Here is a 19,128-nt window from a genome sequence, read left to right as displayed (position 1 = left end):
TCTCCTGTCACTCAGGAGTTAAACAACCTACAAAATTCCCTTATCATTTATAATGGTGGTTCAATGGAAACATGACAGAAAAGAATTTGTAGCATTTTGCAATCAGTGTTCACAGTTCAAACCCTCATGTAAAGCACCTCCTAGTCCTCTTCAGCATTTACCTATGCCATAAGAGTCCTGGGCTGAGATTTCTATGCATTGTGTTTCAAAAATTCATGAGGTGCAGGAGTTCAATACCATCGTTTCTCCAAGATGTCCCATTTTGTTCCATTATCTGTATTTCCATCTGCTCCATAGTTGGTCCAAGTGTTTTCCTAAGAAATTTTCCAGTTCCATGGCCTACCTGCTCACATGAGCTCTGAAGTTGGTGTTCAATTTCTTCTGGAGGACAGTGGGCAAAAATTTAATTATCTACTTAGATATCTCCTCAATCTATCGCCCTCATACTGTAGTAATGGGCAAACTGAAAGAATCAGTCTCTGGAACAATATCTACAAATTTTCTCCAACACTATCAAGATAATTCCTTGAAAAATCATTGCACACCAGGTGAAATGTAGTACAACACAGGGGCCATTTTCACCAATTCCTATTCTTATAATGCCGTGCATTGCCAATTGCCACCATTGTAATATGTTTTTAGTTATGCAGTTATGTAGTCAGGGGGACCTTTGGGCTCAGGACACCTATTTTAGTTAATTGTCGGGGGGTGCCAATGGGGAGGCCCACAGAAATCAGACACTCATCAACCGTCCTGTAGATGGATGATAAATGTCCATTGAGTGACAAATCCTTCAATAAATAGATACACTCATTAATCTCACTCAACCAACAACTTGATTCAATCTGAACATTCTATTTTCTTAATAATGATGCAGCTCAATTCCTAGCATGACAAGAGTTGTTTTTTTTTCGCTGAATGTTGCGCGATGCTTAGAAAATTGATAAAACTATGCAAATGCATTGTTCTAACACAAAACTTAAGCCTCATTCCTCTGTAACTAAAATAGAAAGAAAAACATTTTCTAATATTCCATCCATTGAGAAAACCTATGTCCTCAAAACGTTTAACTATAATAAATTTGGAAAGTAACTAATGAATTTAGATTGACATTTACTTCCACTCATTTAATAACTATTCCTGACAGCTGTCACAGATGTTGATAACATACTGAAAAGTTTAACAGGCAAGTGGGTATATAAATCCAGCTGTCATCCACCATATATCGCAATCTTGTAAATACTTCTGTGTTTATCTTCTTAGTGGGAGGCATAGATGTACTTCCTACTACTTTGTCATATCTGATTTTCCAGGTTCATTAACTGACATATGCTGCATTAAGCAAGCTATTTCTAAACTGATGTCTGCACAAGCATTTTCAGTGTGCTCTTGTATTCTGTGTGGTCAATCACAGAAGATAGCAGCTATATATTTAAGTTGCATCAGACAGATCAATAGAAGTACATTAACGTAACTGCCCCTGTGTTGCCCATTCAAAATTTTTACCATAACCATGTTCCTCGCATCATGCTCTCACATGCTTCATGCATTTAATAGCCCTCTGTGTCTGTACTGTTACATACTTAGGCTGATAACCAATTCATGCAGCATTACATGAACACCCGATTCTTACACTATCGCTGGTCTAAACAACGAAAGCAATTGTTACCATTCACCTTTCGTGTCTCCCCTTTTCCTCATAGATTCTAAGCTTGCGAGCAGGGCCCTCATTCCTCTTGGTAACTGTTTTGATCTATGTGTTTATTGTTATGCTGTAATGTCTATTGTATGTATAAGTCCCCTCTAAAATGTAAAGTCCTGCGGAATATGTCGACACTATAGAAATAAAATTATTACTATTACTACGGAGTCCAGTGAGATATCATATGTTGTAGAGAAAAATTAAAAATCCATAAAGACATCTTTAGAGAGGGAACATATCACACTCACATTGAACATATAGGATTAATTAGAACTGAAGAAGTGAGAAACCAATTATAACTGGGGAAGTGAAAGAGTTGACACTCCAACCTCTATTGAAGTAGGGATTTCCTGTAGTGAACAGATAATTACAGCAACAATTTGCTCTGAGAGCCAGACACTAAGCCTAGGATTAGTGTATTTAGAGGTGAAGATGTACACTTTCAAGGCAAAAGCTTCCTCTGTTCAAAGCATTAATAGCAGACTTTTTGGAGCCAGAGCTGAGTGATGAATATTGAGGTTTACATCGATCCAGTATTTATGGGAGATATATTTTCGTCATTGTAGCACAGGGACCAACATAATGCATTCACTCACATCACCGTAAGGCCATTCTCACCCCTCCAACTTAATATTGCCCTATACTATCCACGCGATGTTTCATTTCTACAGAAAGATAAAATTGGGATAAGAAACATGACACAATATCTACCACCTAGAACCTCCAATGGGCGAAGATATCCAGAAAGCTAGGGATCTCATAAAATTCTAAAAGACCTAGCACATCCAAGCTCCCTGTCATGAGTGTGTTACGTCCTCCTCGGAGATCTGGGCTTGGAAGATCACTACATATTGTAAATCGCAGATCTTCCATTTAGTCTGTGTGTTTGTGTGACCTCTCCCTATAAAACCTGGTTAGACTGTGCCTTGCCAGTGAAAGCTTTTCTTCTTGGCTCCTTGGAGACGCTTTGCTGAATTGAAGATCGTTGTTGTTACTGGAGATTGTTTCGTGCTGTTTTTGGGTGTATGCTTTCCTCATTGTTCTACTCCCAATTGGTTGGTACATTCCTGTCCTTCCCTTTATACCTCTCTAACTTTGTGTGAGTGTTTTTATGTTTGTTGCTTTCTGCTATACTTGTTTTGTCTTTGTGTCTTGTTTGCCTTACATTTCTGCCCATGCCCAATGGGGTGAGGGAAGGGACAGATCAGAGTTTAACAGGAGTATAGTAAGGTCAGAGACTCAGGCCTCTCTATCTTCAAGAGTACCACTGGGACAGGGGTAGTTTGGGTCCCAGTTCCAGGGACAGTTTGAAGTCCTTCTTCCTTATCGAACACCATCACAATGTGACACTCCCACATAAGCTCACCAAGGGGAGGTATGTGGGCGTAACCTTTATGTAATAAAAAGAAGAATTTGGGTTTGGTTATTTGTCAGTCCTGGGAGGTACAGCTTGCTGTAGTTCTGCTTGTTTTTCTAATGGTTACCTCCTTCCACTAAGCTCTGAGCCATTTCAGTGGCACAGATGATTTGTAAATACCATATTGTGTTGTTCCCATTTTTCAACATTTTTGCATATCCCTTAACACTGCTTACCTTTCTGGATTAAATATATAAAATTGAATTGCTCTGTTCCTTTTGCTCTGTAAGCCGCACCCCTTAAGTCATACATTACCTGTAATGGGTGTCCAATCGACCCGTATAAATGATCGGTGATGGCAGCTAGTAGTTCATTCTGTTACAGTGGAGTTAGCAGTCATCATCCTGGGGGATATATAAATATATATATATATATATATATATATATATATATATATATATACACAAGACAGACCAAAAGTTTGGACACACCTTCTCATTTAAAGATTTTTCTGTATTTTCATGACTATGAAAAACTATGTATTAACACATGAGGAATTATATACTTAACAAAAAAGTGTGAAACAACTGAAATTATGTCCTATATTCTAGGTTCTTCAAAGTAGCCACCTTTTGCTTTGATGACTGCTTTGCACACTCTTGGCATTCTCTTGATGAGCTTCAAGAGGTAGTCAAATGGAATGGTCTTCCAACAATCTTGAAGGAGTTCCCAGAGATGCTTAGCACTTGTTGGCCCTTTTGCCTTCACTCTGCGGTCCCGCTCACCCCAAACGATCTCGATTGGGTTCAGGTCTGGTGACTGTGGAGGCCAGGTCATCTGGCGTAGCACCTCATCACTCTCCTTCTTGGTCAAATAGCCCTTACACAGCCTGGCGGTGTGTTTGGGGTCATTGTCCTGTTGAAAAATAAATGATGGTCCAACTAAACACAAACCGGATGGAATAGCATGCCTCTGCAAGATGCTGTGATAGCTATGCTGGTTCAGTATGCCTTCAATTTTGAATAAATCCCCAACAGTGTCACTAGCAAAGCACCCCCACACCATCACACTTCCTGCTCCATGCTTCACGGTGGGAACCAGGCATGTAGAGTCCATTCGTTCACCTTTTCTGCGTCACACAAAGGCACGGTGGTTGGAACCAAAGATCTCAAATTTGGACTCATCAGACCAAAGCACAGAATTTCACTGGTCTAATGTCCATTCCTTGTGTTCTTTAGCCCAAACAAGTCTCTTCTGCTTGTTGCCTGTCCTTAGCAGTGGTTTCCTAGTAGCTATTTTACCATGAAGGCCTGCTGCACAAAGTCTCCTCTTAACAGTTGTTGTAGAGATGTGTCTGCTGCTAGAACTCTGTGTGGTATTGACCTGGTCTCTAATCTGAGATGCTGTTATCCTGCGATTTCTGAGGCTAGTGACTTGGATAAACTTATCCTCAGAAGCAGAGGTGACTCTTGGTCTTCCTTTCCTGGGGCGGTCCTCATGTGAGCCAGTTTCTTTGTAGCGCTTGATGGTTTTTGCAACTGCACTGGAGGACACTTTCAAAGATTTCCCAATTTTTCGGACTGACTGACCTTCATTTCTTAAAGTAATGATGGCCACTCGTTTTTCTTTACTTAGAATTTGTATTATGGCAAGAAAAAAGCAGCTAACAGTCTATTCAGTAGGACTATCAGCTGTGTATCCACCAGACTTCTGCTCAACACAACTGATGGTCCCAACCCTATTTATAAGGCAAGAAATCCCACTTAATAAACCTGACAGGGCACACCTGTGAAGTGAAAACCATTTCCGGTGACTACCTCTTGAAGCTCATCAAGACAATGCCAAGAGTGTGCAAAAGGTGGCTACTTTGAGGAACCTAGAATATAAGACATATTTTCAGTTATTTCACACTTTTTTGTTAAGTATATAATTCCACATGTGTTAATTCATAGTTTTGATGCCTTCAGTGTGAATGTACAATTTTCATAGTCATGAAAATATAGAAAAATCTTTAAATGAGAAGGTGTGTCCAAACACACCTTATATATTCCATGTGTTAGAATTGGAGGTGTAAATACCATATGCTCACTGTGAGTTGCCAAATTACCAGCCTAGTAGTGGAAGCAGCCGCTGCTTCGTCCATCACTCATTAGTCAATTATTTAATTGTCCTGTTGATTGAAGGTAGCAGAGTTGCGTTCTCGTGACAAAGTGAGGGATCTGCATTATCTCTCTGGTGTTCGGCCTTACATGGTCTTAAGTGCACAAGCAGACTAATACAAAAGTATATAAAACATACTGGAGCTCAAATATATAACAAATTATCAGTCAGTGATCCTCTAATTGTAAAAATTACATAGTGTCAAAATCATCTGTTATTGCTGTCATTTATCGTATGTCTATAGTGTCTAAGAAGTCAATCAGTTCTGTGCCAGATGCAGAAGGGAATAGGTAAACTTAGTTATTCCGAAGTTTGGTGGTAATCTAAATGTTGACTGCCCAAAATCCAAAAAGTAAATAATAGACATACACATCTGCCCAGCATTATCTTTGCCAAAATGTGTTCATTTAGTCAAGCTTTGCATGAATCAATAGTACAATCAAATTGAATAAACTTTATATATGTAATGTTTTTTTAATCCCTTCCGGACCACTGGTTACCCTGCCAGGCGCCATAAATTGAAACTCACTCTCAAAAAATAGTTGAAATCTTTAACTACCAGATGGACTTTAAGCTGACTTACAGATCAGGTTACAAGATGCCCATTAGAGTCGTGATCAAGGGGAGAGGAGGAGAGAATAGCTGCTGTAAGAAAACAAACGCAGAGACACACAAACTGCCACCATTTTCTATAAAAGTGAGTCTGTCAGCAAGATCAGAACCCACCCAAAAAAGAAAACATTTACTGTATATGAGCATGTAGGCCAGTGAAAGATAAATGCATTGGTACATGTACAGTATATTCATTATCTGTTGCCTTAATCTGGAGAAAGTCATGATTTTTACAATATACTGTACAAACAAGGTGTTAAATGCTTTGTCATGCTGGTTGTTCTTAAGGACATTCTGCCAGTAGAGGTTATTTCCTTCTTTATTGCTTTCTTCTCTATGTTGAGTGATAGCTCCATGTGTCTGCAACATCAGGCATAAGCCAGATAAACACGTACCTGTACAGATCGCCACGTTCCTAGCTTCTGCGACCTATGACTTGAATCAACATTTTGCTGCACGTATGCTGCCCTTTCATGCAGCAGACCTGGATGAAGAGCAAGGAGGACGCTTGGCGTATCTAGATGTCCAGCATGATGTCGTGCTAGCCTGAAAACTGAGCTCTTGGTTAAATCACTCTTTTACTTATGTTTTCACACTAAGTTGCCCTGCTAAGCCCAATGGCTTCAGTGCTGTACTGTGCATGCACTTCTCATCTCAGCCATGCTATACACCCAGAAATGCCAAACATCCTTCCTGCTCTACTTATGGGTTTTCAGCAAGACTGGGCAACAAAAGTACAGCAGAAAGCGGAAGCCAGTGCCCTTAACAAAGCACCTTAGTACACAGAATACAGGGAAGTCTGGATGTCAACCTGTGCTAAATTGCCTGGCCTGGTACCTTTTGTCACAGATATATTGAGCTGTCACTCAACTTAGAGAAGGAGGCACCGAGGATGAAAATAACCTAAATAGGCAGTTTTGTTAAGGGCTCTCACAATCCAGTTAATACTTAATATTGAGGCAGCAGATAGCGGATATAAAGGTAACAAGATATTATTTTTCAGTAAAGTACATGCCCATTCACAATTATTGTGGATTTAGGCATCAGATAGCAGCTATAAAGGTACAAATGCAATTATCTTTCAATGACTTCTATTCCCATGTAAAGGCCTTAAAGCATATGATTCTGCTGACATATTGTCTTTAAGTGTTTATTTTACATTAGGAATTGATTCACATCTACACTGCTCACTACTTCTGAATATTGTCCTTCATGCTGTTTTTGCTTGTAAGCATGTACTACAGCAAGCATGATCTTCTCTTTTATGTGCTTGCAATGTATGGGAGAGAAAATAGCAGCCTGATTCCTTTCACCAGCTCAGGGAAAACATATTTGGAGATGGATAAAGCAGAGTGGAAAACTGATAAAAGAGAAAGAATACAAGTCATCTAAAAGTCAGAAAAAGTGTGATTCTTCTGTATATATATGCACAACAGCTAACTCTAAAACAAAACAACATGAAACTACAGGTATGCTTAAAAGACTTCGCTTTCTTACCAGAATGCAACTCGCAACACAACGAATAGGTAATAATAACACATACATATAGCATAGACAGCCCATGAAAGAATATCACTATATTATTTCAATGTTTTTTCAAAATTTATTAAGTCGCACCACACATCCCGGGTTTTGCAAGTACAAATGCTCCTATCTTTAATTTTTGCTTTGGCCTAAGGTCACATATCTTTACAATGAAACCACATATTTGACTTACTTTCCTTTTACAATATTTTCAATGCTTGCAAACATGTTACTTTATCCTATCATGGCATGATATTACTTATTATTTCATTTTTTGCAAGCTGTGTAGCAATTGTTTACAATAATAAAGCCTCCACATGGTGCTAAACTTTCATGTTATTTTTATCTGCAGACTGGTTTAGGATTGCTTGAAGTCAGATTTCACTTTGCATCAGTTACTTTTTTTTGTCGTCTGTCATCTATACACCCACTGTGATAGGGGAAACGGGACATGTAAGAGAAGCCAAAACTGTCTGAAAGTGTTTAACCTTCTCAAAACCTTTCTATGTATATATGAAGCAATGTTTTAGTAAAGCTTCACCTTTGTGTAACCAAAATATTTATACATTACAGAAGACAATTAGAGATTGGTGGACTTTATATGGACCCAAACAAAACTCGGGAGGTATTGACCACGTGATCCAAAATGTGTGAGTCACCAAGACACAAATATTTATGAATTAGCTTCACAAAGCAGACTAAACGATCTCTAGTTATGTCATTAGATACAGAATCCACATTGTACTTTACTTGTTAAATCCTTCAACTTTTTCCTTTTATAGCCTTATTCGCTTTTATATATAGTAGCTTCAATATAATAATCATATGCAAAATAACTTTTTTTTCTGTGCTCTTAGGGTCCACCTGGGATGCCCCTTTTGCTTTGAAATTCCAGCCACCACTTGTTAAGTTGCCCCCCACCATCAGAGTTGTAAATCATATTAGCAAGACTTCCCATAGATGCTTTACAACACATTCCATGCATTTTCCAACAATGATGTCAAACACGAAGTGGAACACAGATAAAAACAGGTCAAAGAGTTCTCTTTGTATTCCTACTCGACATTTTTTATGACACAGATACAGCCCTCACAGAAGAAAACATTTCCTTGTGTAGAGTTAGTGCTGACATGTTCATCAACATCATCATCATTAGTATTATTATTATTTATTTATATAGCACCATTGATTCCATGGTGCTGTACATGAGAAGGGGTTACATACAGATATCACTTACAGAAAGCAAACTAACAATTACAGACTGAAAAAGAGGGGCAAGGACCCTGCCCTTGCGAGCTTACATTCTACAGGATAGTGGGGAAGGAGACAATAGGTTGAGGGTTGCAGCAGCTCCAGTGTTGGTGAGGTGGTAGCTCCGGTAGTGGTGAGGAGGCAGCGGGATCAGGGCAGGCGGTAAGCTTTCCTGAAGTGGTGGGTTTTAAGGTTCCATCTGAAGAATCCGAATGTGGTTGATAGTCGGACATGTTGGGGCAAAGAATTGCAAAGGATGGGGGATATTCGGGAGAAGTCTTGGAGGTGGTTGTGTGAGGAGCGAATAAGTGTGGAGGAGAGAAGGAGGTCTTGGGAGGACCAAAGATTACTTGAGGGAAGATATCGGGAGATTAGTTCAGAGATATATGGAGGAGACAGGTTATGGATGGCTTTGTAGGTCAGTATTAGTAATTTGAACTGGATACGCTGGAGGAATGGGAGCTAGTGAAAAGATTTGCAGAAGGGGGAAGTGGAGGACTAGCGAGGAGAGAAATTAATTAGTTGGGCAGCAGAGTTAAGGATGGACTGAAGAGGTGCAAGGGTGTTAGCAGAAGGGCCACAGAAAAGGATGTTGCAGTAGTCGAGGTGGGAGATGATGAGGGCACAAGCATTTTCGTAGATTGAAGGTTGAGGAAAGGACGGATTCTGGAGATATTTTTGAGCTGGAGGCGACAGGAGGTGGAAAGAGCTTGGATGTGTGGTTTGAAGGACAGGGCAGAGTCAAGGATTACTCCAAGGCAGAGGACTTCTGGTACGGGGGAAAGCGTGATGTTGTTAATTGTGATAGATAGGTCAGGTAAAGAAGATCTATGAGATGGAGGAAAGATGGTGAGTTCAGATTTGTCCACATTGAGTTTGAGGAAGCGAGAGGAGAAAAAGGAGGATATGGCTGATAGACACTCCGGGATTCTGGGTAGCAGAAAGGTGATGTCTGGGCCAGAGAGGTAGATCTGAGTGTCATCAGCATACAGGTCGTACTGGAATCCATGGGACTTTATGAGTTGTCCCAGGCCAAGTGTATAGATTGAGAAGAGTAACGGTCCTGGAGCAGAGCCTTGGAGGACTCAAACAGAGAGAGGGTGAGATGAGGAGATAGTGTGGGAGTGGGAGACGCTCAATGTGCAGTTGGAAAGGTATGAGGAGATCCAGAATAGGGCAAGGTCTTTGATGCCAAAGGAGGAGATGATCTGTAGTAGGAGGCAGTGGTCAACTGCGTCGAAAGCAGAGGACAGGTCTAGGAGGAGGAGTATAGAGTATTGTCCGATAGCTTTGGCTGTAAGTAGATCGTTAGTAATTTTGGTCAGTGCTGCCTCATTTAAGTGATGGGGCAGAAACCAGATTGTAGATTGTCAAAGAGCAAGTTAGATGAGAGATGGGAGGAAAGTTCAGCGTGGACGTGCTGATTCAAAAGTTTGGAAGTGAATGTGAGCAGCAATATTGGGCAATAGTTGGATACAGCAGTTGGATCGAGGGTTGGCTTTTTAAGGATAGGCATGATTGTAGCATATTTGAAAGCAGAAGGGAAGGTACCAGAAGTTAGTGATGGGTTGAAGAGGTGGGTTAGGGATGGGATAAGAGTGGCGGTGAGGTTGGGGAGGAAGAGGGATGGGATGGAGTCGAGCACACAGGTGGTGAGGTGTGATTTGGAGAGGAGACAATTAAAGGGCACCTGTCACCCCCCAGGCGTTTTAAACTAAAAGAGCCACTTTGTGCAGCACTAATGCTGCATTCTGTCAAGGTGGCTCTTTTAGTTGGGTTCCCTGCCAACGCTGAACTATTCGTTTCTAGAATTTGCCTTTCCTAGCTGTAGTTTAGCAGGGGGGCATGTCTTTTCCCTCCTGGCACAAACGCCTCCCAGCCATCACTCAGGGTCTCCGTGTGCCGGGCGCCACCTCCACTTCCTTCATTAATGTCCCCAATGCATAGTTACATAGTTACATAGTTAGTAAGGCCGAAAAAAGACATTTGTCCATCCAGTTCAGCCTATATTCCATCATAATAAATCCCCAGATCTACGTCCTTCTACAGAACCTAATAATTGTATGATACAATATTGTTCTGCTCCAGGAAGACATCCAGGCCTCTCTTGAACCCCTCAACTGAGTTCGCCATCACCACCTCCTCAGGCAAGCAATTCCAGATTCTCACTGCCCTAACAGTAAAGAATCCTCTTCTATTTTGGTGGAAAAACCTTCTCTCCTCCAGACGCAAAGAATGCCCCCTTGTGCCCGTCACCTTCCTTGGTATAAACAGATCCTCAGCGAGATATTTGTATTGTCCCCTTATATACTTATACATGGTTATTAGATCGCCCCTCAGTCGTCTTTTTTCTAGACTAATTAATCCTAATTTCGCTAATCTATCTGGGTATTGTAGTTCTCCCATCCCCTTTATTAATTTTGTTGCCCTCCTTTGTACTCTCTCTAGTTCCATTATATCCTTCTTGAGCACCGGTGCCCAAAACTGGACACAGTACTCCATGTGCCTGCGCTGTAAGTTTTTTTTTCTGGCATGCGCAGTTTGCGCTGCCCTTCGACCCCCATCACATGATGGGAACTTACAGCGCAGGCTCCAGGGACATTAATGAAGGAAGCGGAGGTGGCGCCCGGCGCATGGAGGCCCTGAATGATGGTTGGGAGCTGTTTGTGTCAGGGGGGAAAAAGACATGCCCCCCTGACAAACTACAGGTAGGAAAGGCAAATTCTAAAAACTAATAGTTCAGCGTTGGCAGATACCCCAACTAAAAGAGCCACCTTGACAGAATGAAGCATTAGTGCTGCACAAGGTGGCTCTTTTAGTTAAAAACGCCTGGCGGGTGACAGGTTCTCTTTAATCTCCCCTTCAGTGATGTTGGATAGGGAGGTTATGGGGTTTTGGCATTGGTCTGGTATAAAAAGGGGTTGTGGTGGTTGAACAATGAAGACTTGCTTTGTTTGGTCGATCTTATTTTTAAAGTGTGTGGCAAAGTCCTCAGCAGAGATGAGGGAGGTTGGAGGGGGCAGTGGGGGGAAGAGGAGGGAGTTAAAAGTTTTGAATAACTGTTGCAGTATGTGTGGAAAATTCTGTACAAACGAGTCTTAACCAAGAGGAAGAGTATTGAGGCCCGGTATTGTAAGCAAGGAAGAATTAAATGTTTCATAACCAAGGTGAAAATTGGATGGCTAAAATCTTACTATTAAGGTCCTTAGGCCGGGATCACACTTGCTGTTACGGCTAGCAGAACACACCGAGTAAACATAGATGTTTATTATAAATGGTGCGTTCGCAGCCCGGGGTCCACCGTGCAGGAGGAACCTGCTGCTAGTGAATGGTGGCACTGTTTGGCGGTATAGACTAGCTCTGTTACTTCACAGAGTAGCCGTGAGAGGAAAGCACTGCGCCCTGTTAGCCTCACAGGAGCACAAGCTTGCTGCTGAACTGATAGCAGTCAGTGGTTATGCACACACGCAATCTCCTCACCGGAGGTGCCGGAATTCTAGGGGCTTATTTCAGCCGGGTCCCTGAATACATTCATACAATGTCCTCACCGGAGGTGCCAGTATTCTAGGGGCTTATTTCAGCCAGGTCCTTGAATCCATTCATACATAACCACACTGGCGCAAAGCACATATTTGGATTGGATTGATACTAGCGCATGGCCGTGCGACCATGCGAACCTTATATAGCCTTATATAGCTGCAGCAAGTACAAGACCTTCCTAGAAGGACCAATGAGAGGCTGCCACAGAACCTGAGCACCTTCAGGACCTTCCTGGAGAACCAATGGACTTTGCTGCAGTATCTAAGCATGTGACCCTCGATCTCTAATGAGAGATCTTACCCTGGGCATGCCCAGAAGGAGAAAAGCAGGACTTAGTCCCAAAAGTGTCTGCTCGCCGCTGCCCAGCACTGGCTTCAATGGCAGAAGCTGGAAAAGCAGCAGTAACCCTTTGTACAGAGTCAGACTGAGCGAGACGCTGGGACCAACGTTTCCGCTGAGCAGACTCCACTGTGGCAAGAGACGAATGGGAGACCGCAGCAGAGATGGCCCGAGATTCCCCCTGTGCAGAGGCGGGAACTCGACCCCTAAGACTTGCGAGTGCAATTCGAGAAACTCATGCAAGTCTCTCACATCAATACCTGGCACTGCCGCCGGCTCTCGGGACTGGAGCATTCAGCTGCATAGAAATACATGCAGCCGCACACTCCAGTCCTGAGTGCTGGCGGCAGTGACAGATGTTGATGCAAGAGATTCATGTGAGTTTCTCGCATTGCACTCGCAAGTGTGACCCTGGCCTTACGCTATCCGTATACTGCATGCTACAACAAACCTGTGAAGGGGAGCTTGGACAAAAACTTAACATGTGTGCACTAAACTTAGTATGAGTAATTATGATTATTCTGACATTAGCAACAGATTTTTAAAATGCGATGGTTAAGCTCCATAGCTCATGCAACATATTGTAGCATTTTGCCTACTACATGTCTTGGGGGACACTCACTTGGCGCGGGATTAACGCACTCAGGCACGGTTTTCTTACGAAAACACAGTGTCTTAGGTTTATTTCACAACACTATAAACCACATCCTCAGGAACTTAGCAACAGCCTGAACACCATCTGTACATATTCAACTTTACCACAGTCCCTCACTGACCCCGGTCAGCATAACACACGGACTCCTGTTCGTTACCTGTTGGCGACCTTCACAGGTTCCTGGACACCTCTTGTCCTCAGAGGTGTCCCATACACAATGTCTCTCTCTTTCTCTCTCTCTGACCCCAGTCAGTATAACACGGATCCCGTTCTGTTACCTGTTGGTGCCGCACAGGTTCTCGGATACCTCTCTTCCTCAGAGGCATCCCACAGATGTTCTCAATGACCCCGGTCAGTATTACCCATAGTTATCAGTCCGTTCCACACACTGGCACGTGCCAGGTCCAAAGCCCCTACCATGTGCTCTTCAGGGAGACCACACTCCCAACACAAAGGCTCTCCAGGACTTTCCAGCATGGACCATTCAGGTCCACACTCAGAGACCATGTGACCAGACCTCAGTCACATTATATGGTTGTAACCACTCCCCTAGATGGGAGTGTGTGTGGCTAGTTTGACCCGCCCATCTCTCAGAACTAGCCCTGCCAGCCTCCCTAGTTAAACAACACAATTTACTTGTAGGACTACAGGTCCCAGAACATCCTTACTTCAGGCTGACAGTGCAGAGTGTCTTCCTCTGCGACACACATACCGGCCATTCACAATAATGCCGGACTTTAACTCATCACCACAGTTATATCTGCGATTGCCATCCATTCCTATGGCCTCAATACGCCTCCATGCGCACTCTGGGAAGCCCATCCAGCGCTCCCTACCTGTAACAGGGGTCACTATACCACAGTATTTATAAAGGTACATTATAAATCACACATTTGGTGGTAAATTTTAGTCCCAAAACAGAATCATATTCTACCATAAATAAACAAAAAATGTATTCCAAAATATGTTGAAAAAAGCATTTTCTGGAATTACCCTGAAATTGCTGTATATGAGATTCAGATATGTAATATGTAATTCACGAACTTCGCACACAGAGCAGGGCTCCTTTTTTTGCTTTGTTTTTTTCTTCCAAATTGGTTGAATTTTTGAAGGTTTATTTTTGTATTTATGTTTGATTATTTTGAGTTGTCTATTGTTTATACTTACTTGATTTGTGCAGTTTTTAATATTGGAGAAATATGAACGATAGAAAGGATACAAAAGCACAATTATTTAAACACACAACATGCATTTTAAAATGATATCCCTTTTTTGGGCAAAAAAAATCTGTTAGAGCATGCAGCATTAAAAATATTGTGCATAAACATTTATATTTAAAAAAAAATAAAAATAAATGTGAACAAGACCATTTTCTTGTAGTGGCAAAGTTTTTTCAATTAGTTATAAAATATAGATTGATAAATCTCTCCTGCTGCAATTCAAAATCTATAACAATACCCTACATGCAATGTGCTATTTAAAATACTAATTATGTCTTATATGACAGTCAAAATTGCAAACAAGACATACCAGACAAATGTATAGAACATTTATTCACAATGAGGTGCCCAAAATAACACCCTTCAACATTGAGGGTAACGTACTACTATGTTGAATGATATATCACTGTGATGGTGACCAAGCATCAATAAGGAATGATCTCAAAAGTAGTACACTGTACTTTTCATTAAAATATTACTTTATTAATAAACATTTTAAAACCAAGATATACATTATCACAAGGGTACTAGATCCTTTAAAGAGGAACTCCATTAGGGTATTCCAAAACATTGGCCACATAGACAATAAAATAAATATCTCTCTAATAATTACCCTTAGTGAAGTGTAAGTTAGTTTCCCACTGTGTGAGAGTTAATAGAATTCCTTATGCACATAGGATATGTATGAGAACAAAAAAACACTATTAGTACATTCCCATTTTCTTGGGTAAATCTATGTTTGTCCCCCTGTGCCTATGTGCACAATGTTGTTAAAAGTTATTTTGCTCTCAGATGATAAATGTTAGAAAGTTATATTACACTAGATGATATCCCGATTCTAACGCATCGGGTATTCTAGAATATGTATGCAAAACCTACAAAAACAACGGAAGCCAATGCCAGATATCCAAATAAAGTTCAACAACTGTCTTTATTAAATAATTTAAAAATACACAAACAAGCACAAAAACAGAGATACAAATGCAAAAAGTACCGCCATATACAGGATAATATGGAATAATATCAAAGTATATATACAACAATCCACATATTTATAGTCGGTTTAATTAAATTTGATACCAGATTAACATCAAGGTCTAACAAATCCTAATTCTAATCCCTATAGCCAGAGTAGAGTCATTACAAGATGCCTTGGATAAATTAGCCACAGTGCACTATTGCAATTATTTACAGTTATATGAAAAAGTTTGGGCACCCCTATTAATCTTAAGCTTAATGTTTTATAAAAATTGTTTTTTTTTGCAACAGCTATTTCAGTTTCATATATCTAATAACTGTTGGACACAGTAATGTTTCTGCCTTGAAATGAGGTTTATTGTACTAACAGAAAATGTGCAATCTGCATTCAAAGAAAATTTGACAGGTGCATAAGTATGGGCACCCTTATCATTTTCTTGTTTTAAATACTCCTACCTACTTTTTACTGACTTACTAAAGCCCTTTTTTTGGTTTTGTAACCTCATTGAGCTTTGAACTTCATAGCCAGCTGTATGCAATCATGAGAAAAGCTACTTAAAGTGGCCACTTGCAAGTTGTTCTCCTGTTTGAATCTCCTCTGAAGAGTGGCATCATGGGCTCCTCAAAACAACTGTCAAATGATCTGAAAACAAAGGTTATTCAACATAGTTCTCCGGTCCCAAGAGTGCATTGCGGTCTCACGAGATGATGACGTAGTGGTCTCAGAAGACCGCTACGTCATCATTTCGCGAGACCGCAATGCATGGAGCGGTCACCGGAGCGTCGCGAGGAGCGGGAAAGGGCTGTTCCTGATCCAGGGGCCGACGGACGGTGAGTATATAACGAATTTTTTTTTTATTATTATTATTAACATTAGATCTTTTTACTATTGATGCCGCATAGGCAGCATCAATAGTAAAAAGTTGGTCACACATGGTTAATAGCAGCGGTAACGGAGTGCGTTACACCGCGGCATAACGCGGTCCGTTACCACTGCCATTAACCCTGTGTGAGCGCTGAGTGGAGGGGATTATGGATCGGGCACTGACTGCTGGAAGTAAGGAGCGGACATTTTGCCGCCGGACTGTGCCCGTCGCTGATTGGTCGTGGCTGTTTTGCCGCGACCAATCAGCGACTTGGATTTCCATGACAGACAGAGGCCGCGACCAATGAATATCTGTGACAGACAGACAGACAGACAGAAAGACAGACAGACAGAAAGACGGAAGTGACCCTTAGAAAATTATACAGTAGATGATGTGCAGCCACGTGGAAATCCCTCGGCGTCCCTCTGCCCCGACGGGAGGCGTGTCAAGGCAGGGGGTATGCTGGTATAAATAGTATGTGTGGTGTTGTTGATTGGATGTTAAAAGAGGGACGTAGAAGGATAGTTATCAGCTGTGCACAGTTGCCGTTCTATCTGCGCGTGTGCCTGTGTAGTGAAGTCTGAATGAAGTAATATATAATGCAGAGTGTAGCAGCGCATGCGTCGGTCACCCGGCTCCTGTGGTGAATGGGGGGACAGTTCCCAGTCATGTGGACAGGAGCGCCAGATCATCTGTGTATAGAACATAATAGTGAGCCCCTCAGATAATAATCACATGGGGTAGTGAGTGGTTACTGACACAGAAAGATAAACAGAAAAACTATATAGCCAAAATGGCAGATAGACAAAAAAGATGTAAGTATAAAAATACAACTTTATTGTTACATACCATAAAAATGATAACGTAAAAAGGCAACATGAGTCATAGAGATGAGAGGAAACATAACAGTGAGAGGAGACACCAAGGAAAAGAGGTGGATAACATTTCAGAATATAAATAGCCATGAACCAAGAAACCAATGTGTGTATATATGTATGTGTGTATGTATATACACTGCTCAGAAAAATAAAGGGAACACTTAAACAACAGAATATAACTCCAAATAAATCAAACTTCTGTGAAATCAAACTGTCCATGTAGGAAGCAACACTGTTTGACAATCAATTTCACATGCTGTTGTGTAAATGGAATAGACAACAGATGGAAATTATTGGCAATTATCAAGACACCCTCAGTAAAGGAGTGGTTCTGCAGGTGGGGACCACAGACCACATCTCAGTACGAATGCCTTGGGCTGATGTTTTGGCGACTTTTTAATGTTGGTTGTGCTTTCACACTCGTAGCATGAGACAGACTCTTCAGCCCACACAAGTGGCTCAGGTAGTCCAGCTTATCCAGGATGGCACATCAATGCGAGATGTGGCAAGAAGGTTTGCTGTGTCTGTCAGCGTAGTGTCCAGAGGCTGGAGGCGCTACCAGGAGACAGGCCAGAACACCAGGAGACATGGAGGGGCTGTAGAAGGGCAACAACCCAGCAGCAGGAGCACTGCCAGAGCCCTGCAAAATGACCTCCAGTAGGCCACAAATGTGCATGTGTCTGCACAAACGGTTAGAAACCGACTCCATGAGGATGGTCTGAGTGCCCGATGTCCACAGATGAGGGTTGTGCTCACAGACCAACATCATGCAGGATGCTTGGTATTTGCCACAGAACACCAGGATTGGCAAATTCGTCACTGGCACCCTGTGCTCTTCACAGATGAAAGCAGGTTCACACTGAGCACATGTGACAGACGTGACAGAGTCTGGAGATGATGTGGAGAGAGATCTGCTGCCTGCAACATCCATCAGCATGACTGGTTTGGCAGTGGGTCAGTAATGGTGTGAGGTGGCATTTCTTTGGAGGGCAACACAGCCCTCCATGTGCTCGCCAGAGGTAGCCTGACTGCCACTAGGTACCGAGATGAGATCCTCAGACCCCTTGTGAGACCATATGCTGGTGCGGTTGGCCCTGGGTTCCTACTAATGCAAGACAATACCAGACCTCATGTGGCTGGAGTGTGTCAGCAGTTCCTGCAAGATGAAGGCATTGAAGCAATGGACTGGCCTGCCAATTCCCCAGACCTGAATCCAATTGAACACATCTGGGACATCATGTCTCACACCATCCACCAACGTCACGTTGCACCACAGACTGTCCAGAAGTTGGCGGATGCTTTAGTACAGGTCTGGGAGGAGATGCCTCAGGAGACCATCCGCTACCTCATCAGGAGCATGCCCAGGCATTGTAAGGAGGTCATACAGGCACATGGAGGCCACACACACTACTGAACATCATTTCCTTGTCTGGAGTCATTTCCACTGAAGTTGGATCAGCCTGTAATTTGATTTTCCACTTTGATTTTGAGTATCATTCCTAATCCAGACCTCCATGGGATATTAATTTTGATTTACATTGATCATTTTTATGTTTTATTGTTCTCAACACATTCCACTATGTCATGAATAAAGATTTGCAACTGGAATGTTTCGTTCAGTGATATCTAGGATGTGGTATTTTACGGTTCCCTTTATTTTTTGAGCAGTGTATACAGCCAAAAATATATAAATAGGGCACAGCAAATAGGGGAGAATATGAGCAATGCACAGATATTGGAAGCTGCATGTCTCGGTTAGTGAAACAACACACTATTTAATCAAAGTAGATTGTTAAAACAAAATATTTTGACTCTATATCAGCCAAAAATCTAAGAAATAAACATAAATAAAGCAATGCATACCTGTTGGTATCTCCTCCTACTGGTATGGTGCCCACATGTGGCCTATACCCAATATACTCTAATATGCTCTAATATGTTGTTTTAACATTCTTTTTAGCATAAATAATGTGTTCTTTCACTAGTTCCCTGAGCCATTCTAACATTGCTGCACTGTCCATATTCTGTCACCTTGGAAAACACTAT

Source organism: Ranitomeya variabilis, chromosome 2, assembly GCF_051348905.1.
Source record: "Ranitomeya variabilis isolate aRanVar5 chromosome 2, aRanVar5.hap1, whole genome shotgun sequence".
NCBI classification, from domain to species: domain Eukaryota; kingdom Metazoa; phylum Chordata; class Amphibia; order Anura; family Dendrobatidae; genus Ranitomeya; species Ranitomeya variabilis.
The sequence above is the reverse complement of the archived record's forward strand: the minus strand, read 5'-3'. Positions refer to the sequence as shown.